The sequence below is a fragment of the Malania oleifera genome, chromosome 2 (assembly GCF_029873635.1).
Source record: "Malania oleifera isolate guangnan ecotype guangnan chromosome 2, ASM2987363v1, whole genome shotgun sequence".
NCBI classification, from domain to species: domain Eukaryota; kingdom Viridiplantae; phylum Streptophyta; class Magnoliopsida; order Santalales; family Ximeniaceae; genus Malania; species Malania oleifera.
The window spans coordinates 7,919,208-7,941,152 of NC_080418.1; the positions used below are offsets into that span (position 1 = coordinate 7,919,208).

General features: G+C 37.6%; 1 protein-coding gene across 3 annotated transcripts in view; it reads left to right on the forward strand.

The window, feature by feature from the left end:
- The first annotated feature begins 296 nt into the window (after positions 1–296).
- LOC131147715 (pentatricopeptide repeat-containing protein At3g29230-like) overlaps positions 297–21,945 on the forward strand; it is a 33,363-nt gene continuing 11,714 nt past the window's right edge. Inside the window, exons 1-3 of one of the 3 annotated variants that reach the window (XM_058097245.1) lie at positions 297–656; positions 4,186–4,457; positions 16,331–16,492. The gene's annotated coding sequence lies outside the window, so the exon portion shown is untranslated. The remainder of the gene's footprint in view (positions 657–4,185; positions 4,458–16,330; positions 16,493–21,945) is intronic. The other 2 variants (XM_058097243.1, XM_058097244.1) reach the window with 2 other exon arrangements.

Here is a 21,945-nt window from a genome sequence, read left to right on the forward strand (position 1 = left end):
AGGTAAAGAATCTTATCTTATTTTATTTTATTTTTTAATTGTTACAAACATATCATCCTTGCAAGTTCTCTAAATTAGGCATCGCCGTAATATATTCCTTGTTCTCTAAGTTGTTTTTCTCTTATTTTTAGTAGATCAGCTGGTGATCAAAATCATGATTGATCCAAATACTTTGTTTTAAGCAAATTTTGACCCAACACAAATATTTTTAAAGCGTGTTACTATTTTCTCCGTCTCACAAAGTTATTGCTGAGGAAACAAAAAATAAAACTAAAAGTTTGCGATTACTGTTCCCATATTTCACTGATTGGAATTATTAGTGTTCATAAACTTCAATAAGTGGAGACGCAATTGGTAATTTAATTTTGCGTGTGATCTCGATAAATAATTTTTTATTTTATAATCTTCGTCAATCGAGAGGGCTGTAGATTTCGCGCGGTCGATCGAGTGATCAACAGAAATGATGAAGTGCTGCAAGTGATTTTGATTTTTGGGACCGGCATTTTTGAAGTTTTCGTAAATAAGGAGATGATTAGATGCTGCGAGTAAAAAATAAGGGTTTAGGGTTTGTTGCAGAGGTGAAGAGCTATAGAATTTCCCTTCGTAGTGTGGAAAAATATGCAGTGAAATTTTTTTGAGTTAGCTTCGTTGATCAGGCAAGTTGGCCTTTCCTTTTGGTCTTCGAATCAAAAAATTTAAAATGGGATTTTTTTTTGCCTTTCTTCTTTCTCTACACTCCCTGCTGCTCCCTCAACTGTTTTAGTTTTTAGCTTGTGGATGCATTTCTCTCTTGCTCGTAGTTTCAATTGGTGTTTATGTTCTTTGTTTTGTCTTTTGAATAATGTTCCTTTAATCTAATGTTGCTGAGGCCGTTTCTTTTTGGGTGGGAGTGGAATGTTTAAAGCTGAAACCAAGCAATTCTACTGTCTACACTGGGTCAGTGTAGAGTGAGCCATGATGCCCTATATTCTAGTGCTAAAACTTCTTAACGCAATGAACTAATCAGTTTATAGTCATTTTCTAGGGAACACTGAAGTGGGATACTATATTACCCAAGGTCCCTAAAAAATTGGCTGGTTTTCTTGTAAAACTAACTATTATTCTACTCAATTTTGAGTGGGTATGATAATCCACATGAAATGTGGTGCAACTTTATTATGTTCTATCATGTACAGGCAATGCATCATTCCTTGGCAAGAGCTGTATTCAGCACTCCCTACCTCCAATACCCATGAATCGAATATATACGTGTGCCTATGTACATTACAGTATCTTTTCTTCACTTAGCTGCTGCTCTTCATCCAAGCATCTTTTATAATACATAAGCTTATAAGAGTATCTCTATTTGTTATCTTTTAGTGCGAGGTGCTAATAATGAGTACCAAAAACTGTGCGGCATTCCCCTATGTGGAGGGAAAAAAAGTTCCAATAATCTATCCCTTCGTGTTTTTGTAGTGCTTTGTCATTACTCATAGCTTTTCATTCTAGGTTTAGTTGGCACTGTGAGGCCTATTGTACTTCTTATCTTTTGGTGCCTACATGTTTATGTGCTTGTAATGAGTAGTAACAATCGTGTTTGGCATTCCCATGCCTCCACCCTACAAAAAGAAAAAAATTCTTCTGAGAAAATATTTTAGGTTATTTATGCCCGTGTTTGTGCAGTTCTTTCTCATCCTTCTCCCCCCCTCCCCCCTGTGGCTTTTGTAGCTCTTCATTTCTTGGATCCTTTGGCATACTTAGGCTTATTAGAGTATTTGTACTTCTTGCCCTTCAAATTTATGTTTTCTTGGGGTGATTTTTCTCAATAACTAGATTAGTATTGTGGAAAATTCTGCTTTCACATTATATTTCCCCATTTTACTTCTTATTATTTATTTTTCCTAGATAATGAATGGTGAGACTTTTGTGCTGGCCTCTTTTTGAAGCTATGGGAAATATTTGCCAGAATTTTGTTAAATTTGAATCTGTTAATTTTGCTTATTGGAGAGGAGATGAAAAGAAGCCATTGCTTATTAGGATTTATGTCACAGCATGGAGGAATGTAGACCAATTAAAAGCATACCTTCATTTCAAGGAGGCCAAATGCAGGGATTGGGGATTCCTTGGCCTAGATCCTGATGTGCTTTCTGGACAGGTAGCTCATATTTGGAGTTGTAACAAACTGTGTAGTACAATTTATAGTCAAAAATTATAAATTAGCTTTGCTATTTTTCATCTAAGTTCATTGCTGGATTGCTTTTTATCCTCACTGAGGAATTTATGCATCAACTAAAGATGCTGGGATAGTATTGAAGAAATGTGGAACAGAGACTTTTATTAGGTGGTTATGATCTGCTGTACAAACCTAATGTGGCAAGGGTAAATTATAGAAGATTTGTGGCCATTTGGAGTTCTATGGCGAGGATATGTGTGGTCAGATAAAATTGTCTTATAATCAACTTGAACCAATGAATGGACCTTAGCATATTTTGGTTTACGAGAGGAAACTGCATCCTTACTGGGATTAGGATATTTCAAGATGGGTTGCAGAGCTGGGCATTGTTTGCTGGTATGAGTAATCTATAAGCAGTCATTGCCTTTATGTGGAAGAGGTTTTTCCAAGGTGGACAATGATATTTTCTTGATCATATCTCACATGGCGGATTATATTTGAATCGTGATCTCTCTGCCTTAGTCATTTGATAGTGGATATTGTGCACTTGGTATATGGCCAAGTATTCTGGATATCCTGGCAGTTGGGTTGACACAGAAATACAAAGATGGATTGAAGATAACGGAAGTAAAGTTGCAAATGTGACAATGATGTATGAGCCTGTTGGATAGTATATGGGAGTGTGCATAATTTGTAATTTAGTTGCAATGGTTACCTAGTTCCTGAAGGAAGGGAAGGAGGGAGGGGAAGTTTCTGAATTTTGTGTTTGTTTATGAAAGGATTAATTCTCTGGAAGTATTGAAGAGTTGAAAATGTTATATCACAAATGGAATCTGTTAGTGTCTTTGTGAGTGCTTGTAGGGAAAAGGCGTTCTTTCGTTTCATTGAATGTAATGCGAATGTGAGAATTTTCCCCCCCATAAGGAATCCCCAGGCAGTTTCTATTTGGTTGTAATTGTTAAAGCTTGATATACATTGTTGGCCTTGGTCCACAACCTGATGGCTTAAGCTTTTAGGTAAAGTGGTACACTTTTAACATGGTATCAGAGCTAGTTACTAGGAAGTCTTGGGTTTTAGTCTCGTTGCCCGCATTTATTGCGAGATGTTTAAAAAAAATTATTATATTCTCTGTAACAGGTGCTATTTTATCATGTGTTTATATCTCCACTTGCTATTGACTGCACCTGGGGGGGGGGGGGGGGAGTGTTGCTTGATATTCACTATTGGCTCTCAACCTAACAACATAAGTTTTTAGGTAAAATGGTATTGTAATAATATTGATTGAGTCCTTCAACTAATGATTGAGTTCTATGTTGGCCCGATCCTGTCTTTTGCTTGAGGATCCTATAGAAATATCCTGTTTGGTAGTTTATGAGCCTATGATCCCTTCAAAATTTTAAAAAATTATTATAAACTTCTGTGCTCTTAAGCTAGTAGAGAAAAAATGCCCTCGATCAGGTGAATTGGCAGAAAATGATTCATGTAGCTGACCCCACCTAGTGGGGTGTAGGGCTTGTTGTTGTTGTTGTATTCTTAACTGTTGCGCAAGACAACATTTTTGCCGGTTTTACCATTTTGTTCTTATTGTGGTCCACTTGTTCTCAACTGCTTTGGTTTTTGTTTTTTATTGTTTGTTTGTTTGTTTTTTTTTTGTTTTGTTTTTTTGAATCTTTACTTAATGCTAGATTCTAGTGTTGAATGAGGAAAAATGAAATAAAGAATGTTACCGAATAAAAGGAGAAAGAAAAAGAAAATCTTCAAAGAAATTGTTAATGGGAGTATAAGGTTTAAGGAGCTTGTTTCCCATTGATTTACTGGTTTTTCTTATCCCAATCCCTGTTTAATAATCAGCAGGTGGAGCTGTACATCATTGTGGGGAATGGGGATATTTACTTTTTAAACTTCGTCACTAATTTTCTGTCATATTGTTTTCTTTTCTTCATGATGTAAATTATGCTATTAATTTTTTAAAGCATATTGCATGTATTATAATTAATTTCTAATGTGGTTTCTTGAATTGTTTTGGTTTTTAGCTTGTGGATGATTTCTCACCAGAATCATCTTCACTCAAAGGTCTATTTCTGGCCTCAGGCTATACTTTATCAACCTCTCCAGCCAATACTTGACCTTTCCACTCCAAACAAGCGAATCCACCCAGCAGGGTTGTGCAGAGTTCAATTTAGGGTTTTGTCACCGGGTACAGGAAACACAATACACTTCATTAATGGAAAGTCTGCAGCACCTCTTGGGGAAATTGAGGGTCATCATATGCCCACTGCCTAGGTCCGCTCATCATCATGGACAGGTATCCGTACTCCCTAATATTGTCGATGTTATTATTAATGTTTTCATTGTATGGTGAGATTATTTGAAATGTTATTTAGGTAACAAAATTTATTTATTTTTTATTTTCTCTATTACACCTTTTGGAGGTTATATAGGGACACTGATCAAGTTAAAAGGGGCATTAATGGGGTGCTGATCATGAAGAAGTAGAGGGGATTTGTGAAAACAAGACAAAGTTTTGCTTTTCCTATGTAGCATGAATACTTCTAGTGGCAATACCTGCCTGATGCTTCTAGATAGGTCGAATATCTAAGATATAAATTCCAACTTTCTGTATCTAAAATACTTCTAGATGGAAAAAAAATGTAAAAATGGAAAACCTAGTGCACAAGGCTCTTGTGCCATCATTTGTGATTCCTGTGACACTAGTGCCATCACGTTAAGTCAAGGTTCGCCATCTCTTAAAATACTTTTAGATATTCATTAAAAAGACATGAAGTGTATAAATAATAATGTCATAAATAAAATCACGTAAGAGAGAGTATTACTCAAATTTTAACTTATTTATGTGAACGAGTATTCATGAATAGGGCTGCAAATGGGCCAAGTTGAGCTGAGCTGAGCTTTAATGTGTTCAAGCTCGAATTGATATACCAAAGGCTTAATCAGGCTTGGGCTCGAATCAAAACGAGCTAAAAAAAATCTGAGCTCAGACTCTGGCTTGATTTTGTTTGCCCACACCTAATCAGGCAACTCAAATTTTAAACTTCAAGGGCCATGAAATGGTCACATTTTTAAAGCCTACTATAATAATTAATGGGCTTTCAAGAGGGCCAGCTACAAGATGGGGAGCCTAGGCCCAGCCACAAATCTAAGACTTTATTTGTGCCTGTAAGTTAATGGTGATTGTGGGAATGGGATATGGATATTAATAAGGAGAGGAAGGATCTTCCCTTCTCTTAATTGATGTGGAACAAAGCCAACACTCTTTCAGCAGAAACTGAGAAACAGGAGGCTGTTGTAGACAAAGATGGGGTGGCTACGGGGAGAGAAGTGGGGTTTCAATAACATCTGAAATCAAGTAAGACCGCAAAAGCATATTGCTAGATTAGACTCAGAATCGTACACCATTGCCACCACAATAAAAAACCTTAACCAGGCTTCACTAAGAATTGCTCTGAAAGAGGGAGAAAGAAACATCTTCAAGCCCAACTGGATGCCGTCCAGCGGGAAGAACAACAAGAGTTTTCCCCCATCCACATTTACCCAAGCTCCTCCTCATTTGCTGTGGATCCCTTCCTACCTAGACCCACAAGTCCTTTCCAAGACCACCCCCAACAACTTCAGCCATTAGCTGCTGTGGACCTTGCAATAAATCCTTTTAGACTGAGCAACCTATCCTTTTCTTCACCTCCATACAAATATTTTACATCACCCAGAGCCCCTTGCCAAGCAAATCCAGCAACTGTGTACCATGAACAAACGGACTCCGATCCCCAAATTGGATCATCCTCAAAATTTCAACCGGGCTGCCTCCCAGTTGAAAATCAAAACTAAATCTCCTCTTTCCTAAAAAATTTAGCCCAGCCTCCTCAACTTTCTGTCGTTCCAGAAATCTCTTTTGAAGATTTCTCAAGCTCAGAAGAGTTTGAGGAACAGGAGACATTCATGCAGGAACCACCTTCAGAATCAATTGTGGAAGATCCTGGAGAAGAAACACTGGCCTACTCTCAGCACTTCCTTAATTCAACAGATACTAAACAAAGTTTCATCCTTGAAGCTATCCCACCTGACCAGTGGCATGACAGATTCTACCAAATGTTTTCCTGGTGCACAAAAGAGCTACAGCACCCTCCAGCTACCTTGCAGCAAGTTATGAGCAAATTCAAAGCAAGGCTCCAAGGTAGATTACGAGAATGGTGGATCAATCTCTGGGAATACAAGTAAATCCAGGTTAGACAAACTCAGAACCTAGAAGGACTCATATCCTAGATTCCTATGTATATGCTGAGTTCTTGGGTCATGTAAATCATTGCAGTGAACAGACCAGAGAACAATATTTGAAAATGAAGTCTTATTCCTTCAAAAGAAAAGGCTTGGAAAAACACAATAACAGAATGTTGAGGAGATTTTATGCCATAAAAAAGTATGGATGATATAAATCTGAATCAGGCATTTCCTTAATTCACTCCTGAACCACTGTGTACTTCCTTTGGCATTTTAGGAACAAAAGGAAGTTTGAAGGCAAATCAATTGAACCAGAGGGGCTGTTTAAGGTGATTCAGAGTCACACTTATAGAGCCGTTTATGATAAATTTGGATTGTACTCCTTTGATTGAGTTTTGGATTGCTTGTTTTTGCTATCGGTTGTTCTGTTTCATTTGGCCTCTTGGTCCCTGGGTATGCCCAGGTTGATCTGTATCTAGCCATTGTCTGGTTTTGATTTGATCTTTTGATTTGGAGCTTGGCTTCCCCTTGCTGTCACGAGCTAAGCTTGTTCATGGCATTATGCTTGCCTATGACTGCTTATCTCGTGTGCTTGAGATGAGTTTCCATCATGTAAATATTAGTGTAGGGTTATTTTCTGCTAGTAGTGTCTTTGTATGCCAAATAAGGCAGTATGACTCCTCGGTCACTTTGATGTTTCCTAGTGCCAGGATGATAATTACATAAAAACCTCTTTAGGGGAGAGTGAGTGTTCATTAGTCATTGTAAAACTCACTAGCTATTGTCAACGTGTTTAGCCTACTTGCCTCCCTCGCTAAACACACGATGTCAACGGAGGTGTTGTTAATGAATTATGTTTGCTTCAATGTTTATTGCTTGCTTGCCACGACTTTCATGAATTCTTACTGTTTCCGCTGCCATTTGATTTAATGCTAATGGAAGTGTTTCGTGGATGAATGTTGGTAAACGATAGGTTGGCTAGTTAAACAAAAGTGCTTTAGCTAGCGCCACACGACCCTCCACAAGGGTGTGAAAATAGTCGGACCGTGACACTTGGTATCAGAGCCCAAGGTTGAGTTGCTACGTGAATTCGATTGCCTTCGTTGTTGGATTTGGAAAGCTTTGGTAAGTGACCATGGCACCAAACAATGCTGAGAGGATTAGCGTGCTAGAAGCATAGATTGAGGCAACAACCAACACTGTGGCCGCGGAGGTGGCCTAGATGAGAGAACTTGTTGATGAAGTGATGGGATCACAAAAACATCAAGCAGGTTTGATAGGTGACATGTCAGAGGACTTTTGCCACACAGTTGAAACTTTGCAGTCACGGATGGCTGATTTGGATGCAAAGGTGAATCTGATGGTTCTTGCTATGGGAAACTCCAACACTCCGGGAGTTAGTAAGACCAAGGTGCCAGAACCCAGGACATATGGGGGTGCTCGAGATGCCAAGGAGTTAGAGAACTTCTTGTTTGATGTGGAGCAGTACTTTCGCGCTGTAAGGATGACCTCAGAATAGGCAAAGGTGAATACTGCGACCATGTACTTGGTTTGTGATGCCAAACTGTGGTGGCGTACCAAGTACAGAGAAATTGAAAATGGAAGCTGTGTAATTGATAATTAGGCAGACTTGAAGAGAGAGCTCAAGGCCCAATTCTTTCCTGAGAATGTTGAGTATATGCAAGGAGAAAACTGAGAGATCTCAAGCATACGAGGTCGATCGGGGAATATGTGAAACAATTTTCTGCTTTAATGTTGGATATTCGGGATATGTCGGAGAAGGACAAGTTGTTCTATTTTCTAGAGGGGATGAAACCATGGGCAAGAATTGAACTTCATAGGCAAAGGGTTTAAGACTTGTCAACTGCACAAGCTGCTACAGAACGCTTGACTGACTACGCTGGCGATACTACTGTTTCATCCAAAGGGTTTGGCGAAGAGGGAAACAGTGGAAGTCTTTCAAGAAAGGCAAACCCAAGAGTGGGGGAGCCGGCTATAAAGCCTCAACCTCAAAGGAAGCTTCGTTGTCAAAAGGAATCAACACACCCAATGGAAAGGAGAAGAGTAAAATTTTGTGCTACTTGTGTGGTGGATCTCACAGAGTGAGTGTGTGTCAACACAAGGTATTACTCAATGCCTTACAAGCTTCCACTTTGGGAAAAGTGGTGGAAAGCGAGGAGGAAGAGGATGATGCCCCGAGGGTAGGTTCAGTGCGGATGGTGAGCGCATTGGAAAAGCAGACAAAAACACCGAAAGTTACACGAGCAAAAGGGTTAATGTTTGTGGACTTGAGGATAAATGGGAAGAGTACCCGTGCTATGGTGGATACGGGGGCTATTCGTAATTTTGTTTCGCAGTTGGAAGCATGGAGACTCAACTTATCCTTAGAGAAGGATACAAGACGCATGAAAGCAGTTAACTCTGTAGCCCAGCCTACTCTGGGAGTAGCCAAGAAAGTGACTGTAAAGCTTGGACAATGGGAAGGTCATGCGAATTTCATAGTAGTGCCATTGGATGACTTTCTAGTCATTCTAGGAATGGAGTTCCTAAGGGGGACGAGGGCAGTGCTGATGCCTTCGGCTGGTTCCCTGTGTCTGATGGGAGATCACTCGTGCATGGTGCGAGTCGTTGCGATGAAAGGAGACGACGGGAAGTCCCTTTCAGCCATACAACTCAATGAGGGATTGGGTCAGGCTGAGCAGACACGTCTAGCCACGGTGGTGGTAGACAAAGAAGTAGGCCAAGAGTTAGAGCCTACGACAATCCAAGTGGTGTTGTATGAGGATAAGGAGGTGTTTTCGGATAAGCTACCTCACAATTATCCTTCATGATGGACTGTGGAGCATGAAATCGAGTTGTTGTCAAGAGTGAAACCACCTGCTAAAGGGCCATGTCGGGTTGCGCCTCAAGAGATAGTAGAGTTGGGGAAACAACTTGATGAATTGGAAGTGGGATGTGTTCGCCCTTCCAAAGCACCGTTGGGAGCATCTGTGTTGTTTCAGAGGAAACATGAAGAGCATCTTTGGAAAGTTCGACAAGCTGAGGGGAAACAGTTTGTACGTGAAGAAATGGAAGTTCTCTTTCGCTCAGCAGAGCAACAAATTCCTTGGTCATGTGGTTGAACAAGGTCATATCCAGAGGGGTATGGAGAAGGTAAGGATGATTCAAGAACGGAAGATCCTCACGACAGTGAAGGAGTTGCGTTCCTTTCTTAGCCTTGCTAGATTTTGCAGGAAGTTTGTTGAGGGGTATTCGCGGAGAATGACTCCAATGACAGGACTACTGGGGAGGTATTATTGGCCGCACACACGGGATGATGTGGTTGATTATTCCAAAACTTGTCTCACTTGCCAACAAGACAAGGGGGAGCGGAAGAAGTATGGTACTTTCATGGCCGCACCAAAGTACTGTTCGACAGAGGAGACGACACAATTGTTCCTTGCGACTGTTGTAAAACACTGGGGTGTTCCCCAAGTTATTGTTTGTGACCGAGACTTAATGTTCACTGACAACTTCTTGACAGAATTTTTTAGGATATTCAGGTCACATATTAACATCTCTTCGAGTTATCACCGACATATAGACGGACAGATGAAGAGATTCAGAGAGCTACTAAAAGAGTACTTGTGTCATTTGGTCAACGACAACCAGAAGAATGGCGTGCAACTACTTGATGTGGCTCCGTTCTGTGGCAATGTCCAAAGGAGCTCAACAACCAACAAGAGCACTTTTGAGCTTGTTACAGGCCAGCTGCCGCTTTTACCTCACATAGTGGGCGAGCCGTACTAACAAAAGAGTCCTAGGGCGTACATCTTCACCAGAGAATGGAGACAGAATGTAGAGTTTGCCCGAGCCTATTTGGAGAAAGCTTTTAAGCAGATGAAGAAGTGAGCAGATTAGGGGAGAGGACTGCAGTTTCATGTCAGCTGTCTCAAGCCGTTCAATGCCAACACCAATGACCTGAGCAGAAGTCAGTTCAATAGAGTAGAATTGAAGACAGTGCAACCTGACAGACATAAAGTTGAAGAGATCCTTGCAGACAGAAAGTTCATATCCTCAAGGAAGAAGCGGCAGAAGTTTGTACTGAAGTGGAAATGCCTTGATGACAAAGAAATCATCTGGATTTCTACGCGAAATATTCAACCGTTCGTGGACAAACTTGAAGTGTACCTACCGCCAAAGTCTACGAGGACGTCGACCGCTTAAGTGGGGGAAAATGTCACGAGTTAAGCTTGTTCAGGGCATTATGGTTGCCTGTGACCGCTTATCTCGTGTGTTTGGGATGAGTTTTCATCATGTAAATACTAGTGTAGGGTTATTTTCTGCTAGTAGTGTCTTTGTATGCCAAATAAGGCATTATGACTCCTCGGTCACTTTGATGTTTCCTAATGCCAGGATGATAATTACATAAAAACCTATTAGGGAAGGTTGAGTGTTCATCAGTCATTGTAAAACTCACTAGCTATTGTCAACGTGTTTAGCCTACTTACCTCCCTCGCTAAACACACGATGTCAATGGAGGTGTTGTTAATGAATTACGTTTGCTTCAATGTTTACTGCTTGCTTGCCACGACTTTCATGAATGCTTACTGTTTCCGCTGCCATTTGATTGAATGCTAATGAAAGTGTTTCGTGGATGAATGTTGGTAAACGATAGACTGACTAGTTAAACAAGAGTGCTTTAACTAGTGCCACACGGCCCTTCACAAGGGTGTGAAAATAGTCGGACCGTGACACTTGGGTATGCCTAGTGTATATTGTACATATCCATTTTGATCAATACTATTTAACATTAATTAATAAAAAAAAAAACAAAAAAATCAAAGGAGTAGTTCTTCAAACTTGCTCTTTGGGAGAACTTTATCAACTCTTTCATTGCTCTAGAAAAACTGTGCAACTAGAAGAAGTTCATTGATAACATCATCTCTGCAGGCTAGAAGCTGGGTGTAGCTTGTGTACGACCAAATCTACTTATAAAATGTCACGGAGGAAAGGACTGTTCTTGCTCAATCAAGAAAAAGACACTTTAAAAAATACAGATTTGAGAAGAAGGTGAAAAGGAAGTTCAAAAAATTCATATGAGAAAGTGATCCAGAGGCAAGATGGCAGACATTTGTTTCATATGCAGGGAAAAAATGACGTTTTGCCAAGGACTGCCCGACAGAGAAGAAAAGGGACAGATTCTTCAACCAAGTCTCTTTGATCCTTGATGAGGAAGCTTCAGGTCTCAAATCATTATGTTCCATTGACGATTGTTAATGTTCTGAGTCATTTATGGCAATCAACTACTCGGATTAAGAAGATTTTAAGATTGAAGATGAAGAATTTCAATATCAGTCTTCCATTGACTTAGGATCAGGACTCCTCCAAATAGCTCTAAAAATACAATTCTCCTTTTTCCGACCTAAACCCATAGCTCAATTCCATCTCTTGATTGATACCTACAAAAGCCTCTGCCTCTCATTGCCTTTTTCGATTATGGCTACCATTTTCCCAAAATTTCAGAGCAGCGAATGGAGAAAAAATTGTCATTGACAGGATCAATAAACCATTCTTGATAAGACTCTTTCCAAAGTTTGCTTTTAAGCACCAAGTTCTTGGATCCACGTTGCTGGGAAAAGATCCCATTGGGTTTGATCTGTTGCATAAACTCTCGAAGCTTAGGTGGTTAGAGGAAGGTTTGAAATTCAAACAATGGTTTCTTCCCTGGTCCTAGGCTCTATTCTTGTATCTAAGTGAGCCTTATGAATCCATAAAAGCCCAGATTATCCAATTCTCATGTGCCGAAAACCATTTAGAGTTTAAGACCAAATGCCAGAATCCTTTTTGGCTAAATTTTTTGTTTTTTTTAAAGCTTCCTTTCTAGAAGAATGAAGATATAAATCCCACAAAGGCTGGCCATATGGGGATAAACACAATCCATTATTCATTGGCAAAGCAAGAACTTATGCAGCTCCAAAAGGAATTAATGGAAGAAACCTTATTGCTATGGGCATGTGAATCTTTCTTTGTCAACAAAAGAGCAGAGCAATTTCAGGGAAAATTAAGACAGGTTATCAATTACCAGCCTCTTAATCATTTCCTTGCAGATGATGAGTTCCCTATTCCCCAGAAAGATATTCCGTTCCAACAATTGACACATGCCTAGGTTTTCTCTGAGTTTGATTTGAAGACTGGATTCTGGCAGCTTTCATCTAGAGGATACGCCATAAATAGCTTTCTGTACACTTAATCATCACTATTAGTGGATGGTCATGCCCTTTGGTTTAAAGAACGCACCATAATACTTTCAGAAAGCAATGATAAGAATCTTTAAGCCAATTATCAAGGATTCTTTGATATATATTAATGATATCCTAATTTTCTCAAAGAATACCAAGGAACATAAAGAACTACCAGATTCTTTTCATTCTTTGGTAAAACAATATGAGATCATGCTATCAAAAAAGAAGATGGTGATTAGAAAATCCTTTATTGAATTCCTTGGAATGGCCATATCTAATGGACACTACCCTCTCCTACCCCACATTGCCTCTTAGCTTGAGCACTTTCTAGATGAATTAGAGTCAGTAATACAAATTCAACAATTCCTAGGAATTATTAATTATATGTCAGACTTCATCCCACATGTGGCCCCATTCAGATCTACTCTAGCATCACTCTCGAGAAAGAATCCTCCACCATGGAGCTGGACCCACACCAGGGTTGTTTAGTAACTCAAGAAAATTGCTAAGAATTTGCCCTCCAAACACCATTTGGAGGAACCATAATCCTGCAAACAGATGCTAGTGATGAATATTGGGGAGCTTGTCTATTTGAAGAAATTCAAGGAAAAAGAAAGCTACGTGGTTATAACAGTGGAGCATTCAAACAAGTAGTTCAACATTATCATTCTACTTTCAAAGAAATTTTGGCACTGAAGAGGGGAATAGAAAAATTCTATTTTCATCTCCTTGGACATCATTTTTATATAGAAATGGATATGTCCTCCTTCCAAAAAATGATCCAATTTAAGCTAAAGGTCCTACCACACCCACAACTTCTCAGATGGACAAATTGGTTCTTCCAGTGGGATTTTGAAGTAAACCATATCCATGGTAAGAAAAATGTCTATCGATTTCTTATCAAGACCCAAAACCAACCCTCCTCTCCTACCTATTGTCTACATGCTAACCCCAGAACCATCAAACACAAAACCCTCATGCTCCAAAGACTCCTGAAACCTCACTGGTTTTTCTCCAAAAAATTTCAAGAAATGATAATTCACTCCACAAATGAAGTTTTGAAAGGATCAGGCAATTTTTGGAGGTTTTAGTTTCAAACCATGGGCTCTTATATCTCCAACATCAGATTTCAATTTGAATATCCTTATCTTAATATATTCTGAATCCCCTCTCTCTACGACTTCAACAAAGAGGCAATGCGCCTCTTATGATATCTTTTTTTGAAAGTTATACAATTGGATTTTTTTTTTGCAGCCTACTGATGCAGGGGCAGCTTCAAGGTTCTGCAGCCATGGGAGAATTTAGAAGAAATAGAAGAGAGAGTGGAAGGGAGGAGAGAGGAGATACTAGGGGGAAAACTCAAGTTCATTTCAATTCAAATTCATCGACAATTGCCTAGATCATGACTTTCATACACTATTTATAAGAAAGCCTTTGAACACATGAAATTGCAAACAAACCCCAAAAATTACATTGCATTACAAACATGCCCCTAAAATACACAATTACTACAAACAAACCCCCAACATACATAATCCTAACACAAGCTACATGACACACATACTTAAACAACTAATTAAGCACATTTGGTTTTTGACCCAATAAACCATTCACTCTATTCTTTGACATAGGCCTACTATATTGGGTTGAAATGATCTATCCAAATACCCGCTTCTTGTTCCACATCACCTAACTTTTCCAGTGCAAGGGCAATCCCAACATGACCTAGAATCAACTCCTTGTACAAAAATGGCTTTCTTGGTTTTTCTTCCTCAATGAATGGATCTTTCTACTGGAAAAAGCACACATGCTGTACTTATTAGTAAACTTTCATAATGGAGTACATTTCATCCATCATACCTAGATTGATCCAACCCTAGAAGAAGAACAGAATTGCGTAGCTCATAATCTAGGTGCTCATATCGAAGCTTGCTTTGATTTTGATGTCTTTTCCCTTGTATAGGCATCATGACGTTGACAACATCATGATAAGAGTAAATATGTGCAAACTCAATGGTAAAGACCCAAGCCAAGTTCGAGCAAAAATTTTTAATAGAAGAGACCAATGGGTGCTCTATGGGGAACATAGTCCTCCCATTGCTTAGACCTAAAAAATGGAATTTGCTTTGAAAATCTACTTTAATAAGATCATCGATGAGCTTCCACAGACAAAAACAAAACGTAGTAGTGATAACACAAACTGACAAGATTCCAAAGCTCTCTCTAGTTGTATGGTGCATGTGATGTGTCAAAAATCTTTTCAGATTGCATGTGATGTGCCAGCAAGCTTTTCAGAGCGCATGTGATGTGGTATATCTCTAGTAATTAATAGGTTTCGTTAGAATGCATATGTGTTAGCTGTAATAATAAGTTATGCATATGAGAGTGTTAGTTATGTCTTTCCAACTGTATGGTTGAGGTGAGTTGGTTAGGAGTAGTGCTATGTCAAACATTATAAGGGGATGTAGTATTATTCTATAAATTGGAGCTTAGATAAAACTGACAGGCATAACTGATCTTAACCTCTCCATTATCTGTAGTTCCTAATTCAAGCTTATTATTGAGCATAACCAAGTTGCTCACCAGCCGTGCCCTTTTGTGTTCAAGCTTGGCTTGTTTATTAACCGATCTTGAAAGTTGGGTTGGAAATTGCTTGTTTATATAATAAACGAGCTTGAACTAGTTCTAACTGAGCCAAGCTCTTGATTTTAAACGAGCCTGAAAATTGGGCTTGGGGATTGCTCGTTTATATAATAAACGAGCCTCTTACTAAGCCAAGCTTTGGAGCTTTGGAGTTGCTGATGAGTGGCTTGGTTCGTTTGCAGCCCTATTCATGAAATGAAGAACGAGCTCGTACCGAGTCAAGAACCTGAGCCGCTCATGGTCAACTTGGTTCATTCGCAGCCCTATTCATGAACTCAATCTTTTCTAAACTTTCAACTAATTAATAAGTGTAGTTTAGCAAAATATTACCACTAGTATAAAAGAAATGTATTTATTGTTAGCTTATTGTTGTCTTTTTCTATCCTAGTATTTGAAGAATTGCATATTGCCGAGTTTGTGTCATACTGTACACATGTGCCATTTCTAAGGCATTTTTATAGCTTGGGGAGTTCTACATACATTTGTAGATTTGTAGTGCAAATTGATAGGTTTGGGTTGTTGTTAATGGGTGGTTTAGAATGCTTAATTGTTGTTAATTTAACTTCTTCCTCCTTTTTCTCCATCTTTATTCTTTCACCCTAGCAAATTTCAATTTTCTTTTCTGTTAAAAAAAAAAAAAAAAATTGACCTCCCCCACCACCAAAAGTCTATTGTCCTTGATTGTGATTTATTTTTGTACACCTCAACGTTTTACATGAAGAGCTTTATTTTTTTTGTACACTTCAACTTTATCTTTCAGAGCAACTTCTAGCGAATTTTATCTGTTTGCACGAGAGTGTTTGATATGATCCTGTATCCTTATGTAGTGAATTTTCTCTAAGGAGCTTTTTGATATGATTTTGTCCGGGATACATGGGTGGCAAGGGATTCAGGAGTTACTGATCTTTTAGTATGTATTTTTAATAACTAACATTCAAATAAACCAAAAATTTTCTTTAACAAATTACATATTTTCATATTCTAAGCTCCTTTAGTTATGCTTTTTTATTCATGTTTAATATATGAAGTTATGAACATTCTGATGGGGATCAACATGCACCTCGAGTATCTTTTGCAGATATTGTGACACATGGACGACCACCCGAAGTCCCTCATTGGATGTGAACTTTATTTGCAACAATTGAAGCTTCTCTTGGAAGCTAGCTTGGAAAGAGGATGACAACTTGCAAGTCAAAGAGTCTTGGTTTTCCAAGAAGCATGACAACTTGCAAGTCAAAGAGTATTGTTTTTTTCAAAATGCATTTATTTCATTTTAAGTTCCTAAACTCCACTATCATAATTATTCTTGTTCCTAGGCACCTATTTCCTATGACAAATTATTTCCTAGGAACCTCATTACCAATGTTTTAAATGTTTTATTTTACTTTTGTATTTTCTTTAATATCTTAAGAAGCCATGTGCAAGCTCATGTAAGACTATAAATATGCCATCACTTGTATTGTAAAAGGGATCTTTGTATTATCAATTAAAATGGAAGCCTTTGCAAACTTCTTGTTCCTCTCCTTGTGAATGAGTAGTGAGAGGCTGCATTCCGTCTCCCTGAAGATTGGGTGGTGAGAGACCACGACAACATTAACGTCATCATCAACACTACACGCCCACTCCTCTTTCATAGCTCATAGCCACAACCTTCCTCAAGCTTCATTCTCGTCTCAAGATTCCTAAGGATCAACAAGCTTGTTCGTGGTGATATCGAGTACTCGTGTGTCTTGGTGTTTGTCATTCCGAACCTTTTGATAAGCTCGTTTCAATTCCTTGTTTGTGACTATCTAAAATAGCCCCTAAAAGCACCTTGTAAGCCTTGAAACTCTACCCAAATCCTTTATTGAAAAACCTTGTTCATTCTCTTGGACTCTTCCTAGATTTTCAACATGAACATGCTTGCTACTATCGTGCTTAGGGATATTTGATTTGTATGCTAGGACTTGTGATCTAAAACTTTTAATATAACATCTTTTAAAGTGAACTTGATTACTTGAATGAAATGATCAACTGAGGGCTTTTAAACCAAAGCATATACGTTTTCAAAATCTCAACAACTTGTGATCATTAGAATATGTTTGTGATGTTCATGCTTGGTTAATTCAATTCTTACCATAGATTGTGATATTGTGTGTGTGCTACAAAGAGGGTCAACCGTAGGACTAGGGCTACTTAGCACCGTCCTACATCACATTGTATATTTTAGGTTTTAGATGACAAAAATGCCAAGTACAAAAAATGGCATTCTAGATTTTATATTTCTTTATATTTATGATTTCTTAGTTTGTAACTTATAATCAATGAATTAGTGAAAAATAGCATATGTATGCTTCTTCTTGCCAATAGCAACTAAAGCAACCAAGATGACATCGAATACTTGTACAACAACAACCAATAACAAGTCTTAAGCCCTATTGGGTTGGGTTGGGTACATGAATCCTTTTCTGTCAATTCAACAGATCAAGAGCATTTTCCTCATCTAGCTTAGCTATTAAATCCTTCCTCACTATCTCATTCTACGTTATTTTAAGTCTACCCCTACCCCTTTTAATACCAAAAACTATAACTAACTCACTCCTCCTCACAGGCGCGCTACTGGGCTTGTGTTTCTAATGCCCAAACCATCTAAGCCACCCCTCCTTTATCTTTTCGACCAATGCTATACTGTGTGTATGTTCATTCTTTAATTTATCTTTTAATGTTGTACCACTCATCCACCTTTAACATTCGCATTTGGGAAACTTTTAATTTTTGAACATGTTGTTTCTTAGTTGCCCAACATTCAGATCAATAAAACATGGTTGACCTTATAGTCGCCTTACATAACTTTCTTGTTAATTTTAAGGGTATTCAATGATTATACAACACGCCTAATACACTCCTCCATTTTATCCAACCTGTTTTAACTGTATGTACATCCTCTCCAATTTCCCCTTCTACCTACTAGTGCTATTAGTTTCTTGAATATCAAGTTTAATCATTTGTCTAGTACTCCCTCTTACGCTATTGAAATTACGTTTCATACATTCTGTCATATTCTTACTTATCCTAAAACCTTTAGACTCTAAAACGGTCCTCCAAAGTTCTAACTTAGATCCCACACTGCTCCTACTTTCATCAATCAAGACAATATCATCTGCAAACAACATATACCAATGGATCACGCTTTGGATATTCCTAGTGAGTTCATCAATCACTAAAGCAAATAGGTAAGGACTCAAAATAGAACCTTGATACACACCTATTGTGATTTTAAATTCTCTTGACTTCCCTCCGATAGTCCTAACACTAGTCGTTAGTCTATCATACATATACTTAATGACCTCAAAATATCTACTGCGGACATCTTTCTTTTCTAAACCTGCCAAAGAACTTCCCTAGCTACTCTATCATAGGCTTTTCTAGGTTAATAAAAAATGTATGCAAATCCCTCTTATTTTCCCTAAACTTTTCCATGAATCTTCTTAAAGGATAAATAGCTTCCGTTGTCGATCTCCCACACATAAAACCAAATTGATTTTTTAAAACTCTTGTTTCAAGTCTTGTTCTTTGTTCAATTACCCTTCCCTATAGTTTCATTGCATGACTCATAATCTTAATTCTGCGATAGTTATTACAATTTTGAATATCGCCTTTGTTTTTGTATAAAGGTATTAATGTGCTTTTCCTTTATTCCTCGGGCATTTTCTTGGTTTTTATGATAATATTGAATAGACTAGTTAACCATATACTTTATCCCCTAAACATTTCCTAACTTCAATTGGTATGTTACTTGATCCTATAGATTTCCCTTCATATTTTTTTAAAGCTATCTCAACTTCAAAGAATCTAATTTTGCTAATAAATTTTGTATTTTTATTCTTTTCCTCATTTGTCACTTCCAAGCTCAAGCTGTCAGTTTGGTTTTCATTAAACAACTTATTAAAGTATCTTTACCAATTCTCTTTTATGTTTTTTTTTTTATGAAGACATTATCATTCTTGTCTTTTATACATTTTGTATCACCTACATCTTTGCATTTTCTTTCTCTAGCTTTAGTAAGTTTGTGAATGTTTCTTTCTCCTTCTTTTGTATCTAGTCCATGGTTTTAAACAACGGCCGCGACCGTTATGTAACATTGTTATGTAACGGTTCTTTGGGTTACCGATACTGTTACACACTGCAAAATCGGTGGAAAAAAAAATCACAGCTGTTACGGACCTCGACCGTTACGTAAAGGCCGCTACGGCCGTTACGTAACCGCTAAAGGACTGTTACACCAAAATCTTTATTTTATTTTTTACTTTTTTTTCTCACTTTTTCCCTCTCTTTCATAAATCATTCTCAATATACCATGTGGCAAGAAGGGGAAAGGATTATAATGAGGATGACAATGATACAAAATTTACTATTTCTTTAAATACTCACAATAGATGCATTAATTAAGAATTTGAAAATACTAACTTGTTAAGAAAATATTTTATTTTGATGATATTAGTAATGTGATATTTATGTTCTATATTTTTCAACTTCAGCCTTCTTTCTTTTCTAGCTATTTTATATTTGTATTATTCATATGTCTTATGTGTCTAATAGATTAATGGAGTGTATAATTTATTTTGTATTAATTAATTTAGCACACATAAGAATTTATCACAGATAAAAACAATGAGAAGTATAAATATGTACACACACGTAATTTTTCTATCTATGGTAGTTTAAAACAAATGTAAACTTGTTGCCCTTACCAAATAACTTGGTTACTCGAACTAAAGGATCCAAAATACACTAAAAATCTTTCTAAGAAGGGCTAAAAGCTTAAAACATGCAAGTACACCAATATGCACAAGGTTGTGCGTGCTTCAAAAAAATTCACGGCCGTTGCACCCGCTTCCTGTTATGTAACATCTACTACTCCCGCTTCCCGTTACACCCATTACTGTTACGTTACCCTACCTGCGACTGCGATTTAAAACCATGATCTAGTCTAGAGTATAAAGTGCCATAAGCTTTATATGTTTAGCTTCACTAGCAGCCAATTTTTGCATTTTTTTTTGGCCTCTTTATACTTCTCAAGATTTTTTATATTTCCACAACCTTGCCACGTTTTATACTAGTTTCTTTTTGTCTCTACAGCTTTTTGGACATTTTGATCCCACAAACAACTTTCTTTGCTACACAAGTATCTTCCTTTGGATTTACCTAAAATCTTTTTTGCTATCTTTATGATAGAGTTCGCCATTCTATTCCACATAGTGCTCACATCTATCTTATCCCCTATTGTTCAATCACTCTCTTTAATCATTTTATCTTTGGATTTTACTATATTTTCTCCCTTCAAGAGCCACCACCTAATCCTCTTGCATTGATTTATGTTGCTCTTTTCTCTTCCATTTTTTATTTTCTATGTGTGTATATACATAATACTAGGACTCTTATGTTGTGTTGTCAAACTTTCACCTGGGATAACTCTGCAATCTTCACATAATAGACAATCCTCCTTCCTAGTAAAGAAGAAATTTATTTCTTTTATTTTGTCCACTCTTAAAAGTTATTAAATGCCCTTCTCATTTTATAAAGTAGGTATCCAATATAACCAAATCATAGGACATGGCAAAATCTAAAATTGTATCACCGGCCTCATTTTTATCTTCATATCCATGACCTCCATGTATCCTCTCGTAACCTATATTATCCTTTCCAAAGCTTCTATAAATGTCTTTGTAGACATTTGTTTCCCTTTATAATACTATCCATATCTTTTCAAAATTGTCTTTTAAGGTTTTTTGCTAAGCCTATTTGGGGATCATATGCTCTGATGACATTTACTATCTTTAGGCCTAAAGCTATCTTGATTTTTATGATCTTATCCACTATTCTTTTAACACTACTACATTATCTTTTAGGCTTTTGTTTGCTATAGTTCCCACCTTGTTTTTTGTTTTTCTTTTCCAGTGTACCAAAGTTTAAATCTTGATTTCTCAACTTGTTTAGCTTTCCCCTTACCCTTTTCGTCTCTTGAAGGCAGATTAAGTTAGCCAATATGCAGAATTTATTCATTGGCATTTATTTGAGAGAAACCCTTATTGGATCAATGAGAAGCTGTGATTTGAAGTCAGGCGACTTGAGAGAGCAGGAGAATCTAATATCTACAGTCCAAAGCATGGTTTTAAATAATGGTACCAGTCTGCATATGTCATGGTGTAACTGTTTCAGCCATCATGGACATTAAATGATAGGTAATAGGCACCACGTTCCGGGATACATTTTTTACATTAGTGGACTTATGAATAACATATATATTTACATGTTTTACATGTAGATTCCTACATGCTGATGCTTTAGATGATTTTTAGTAAATTTTAACCAATTTATATAAGTTTGCATTAAAAAAAATAAAAAACACAAAATTGTTGATTTTTGTACTTTGCCTATGTAACACAAATAATCTTTATACACACCGTCAGTCCCAAGTCCGAATTATGGAGTAGGGTTGCATTAGGTAGTTGATAGCCAACATAGAACTTGTCAGATATTTGTAACACGAATATTTACTAAATATTCACCGGGGCTTGCCCTACAAGCAACGCTTTGCACTTATACCACCTGGGTGTAGTGAGAAATGGACAAGGGTGGAATATACCAGGTTAGTGTAGATTGGTGTAGTCCTTCAATAGGAGGTTCCTATTTGCATTTGTGTCTCATAACTTC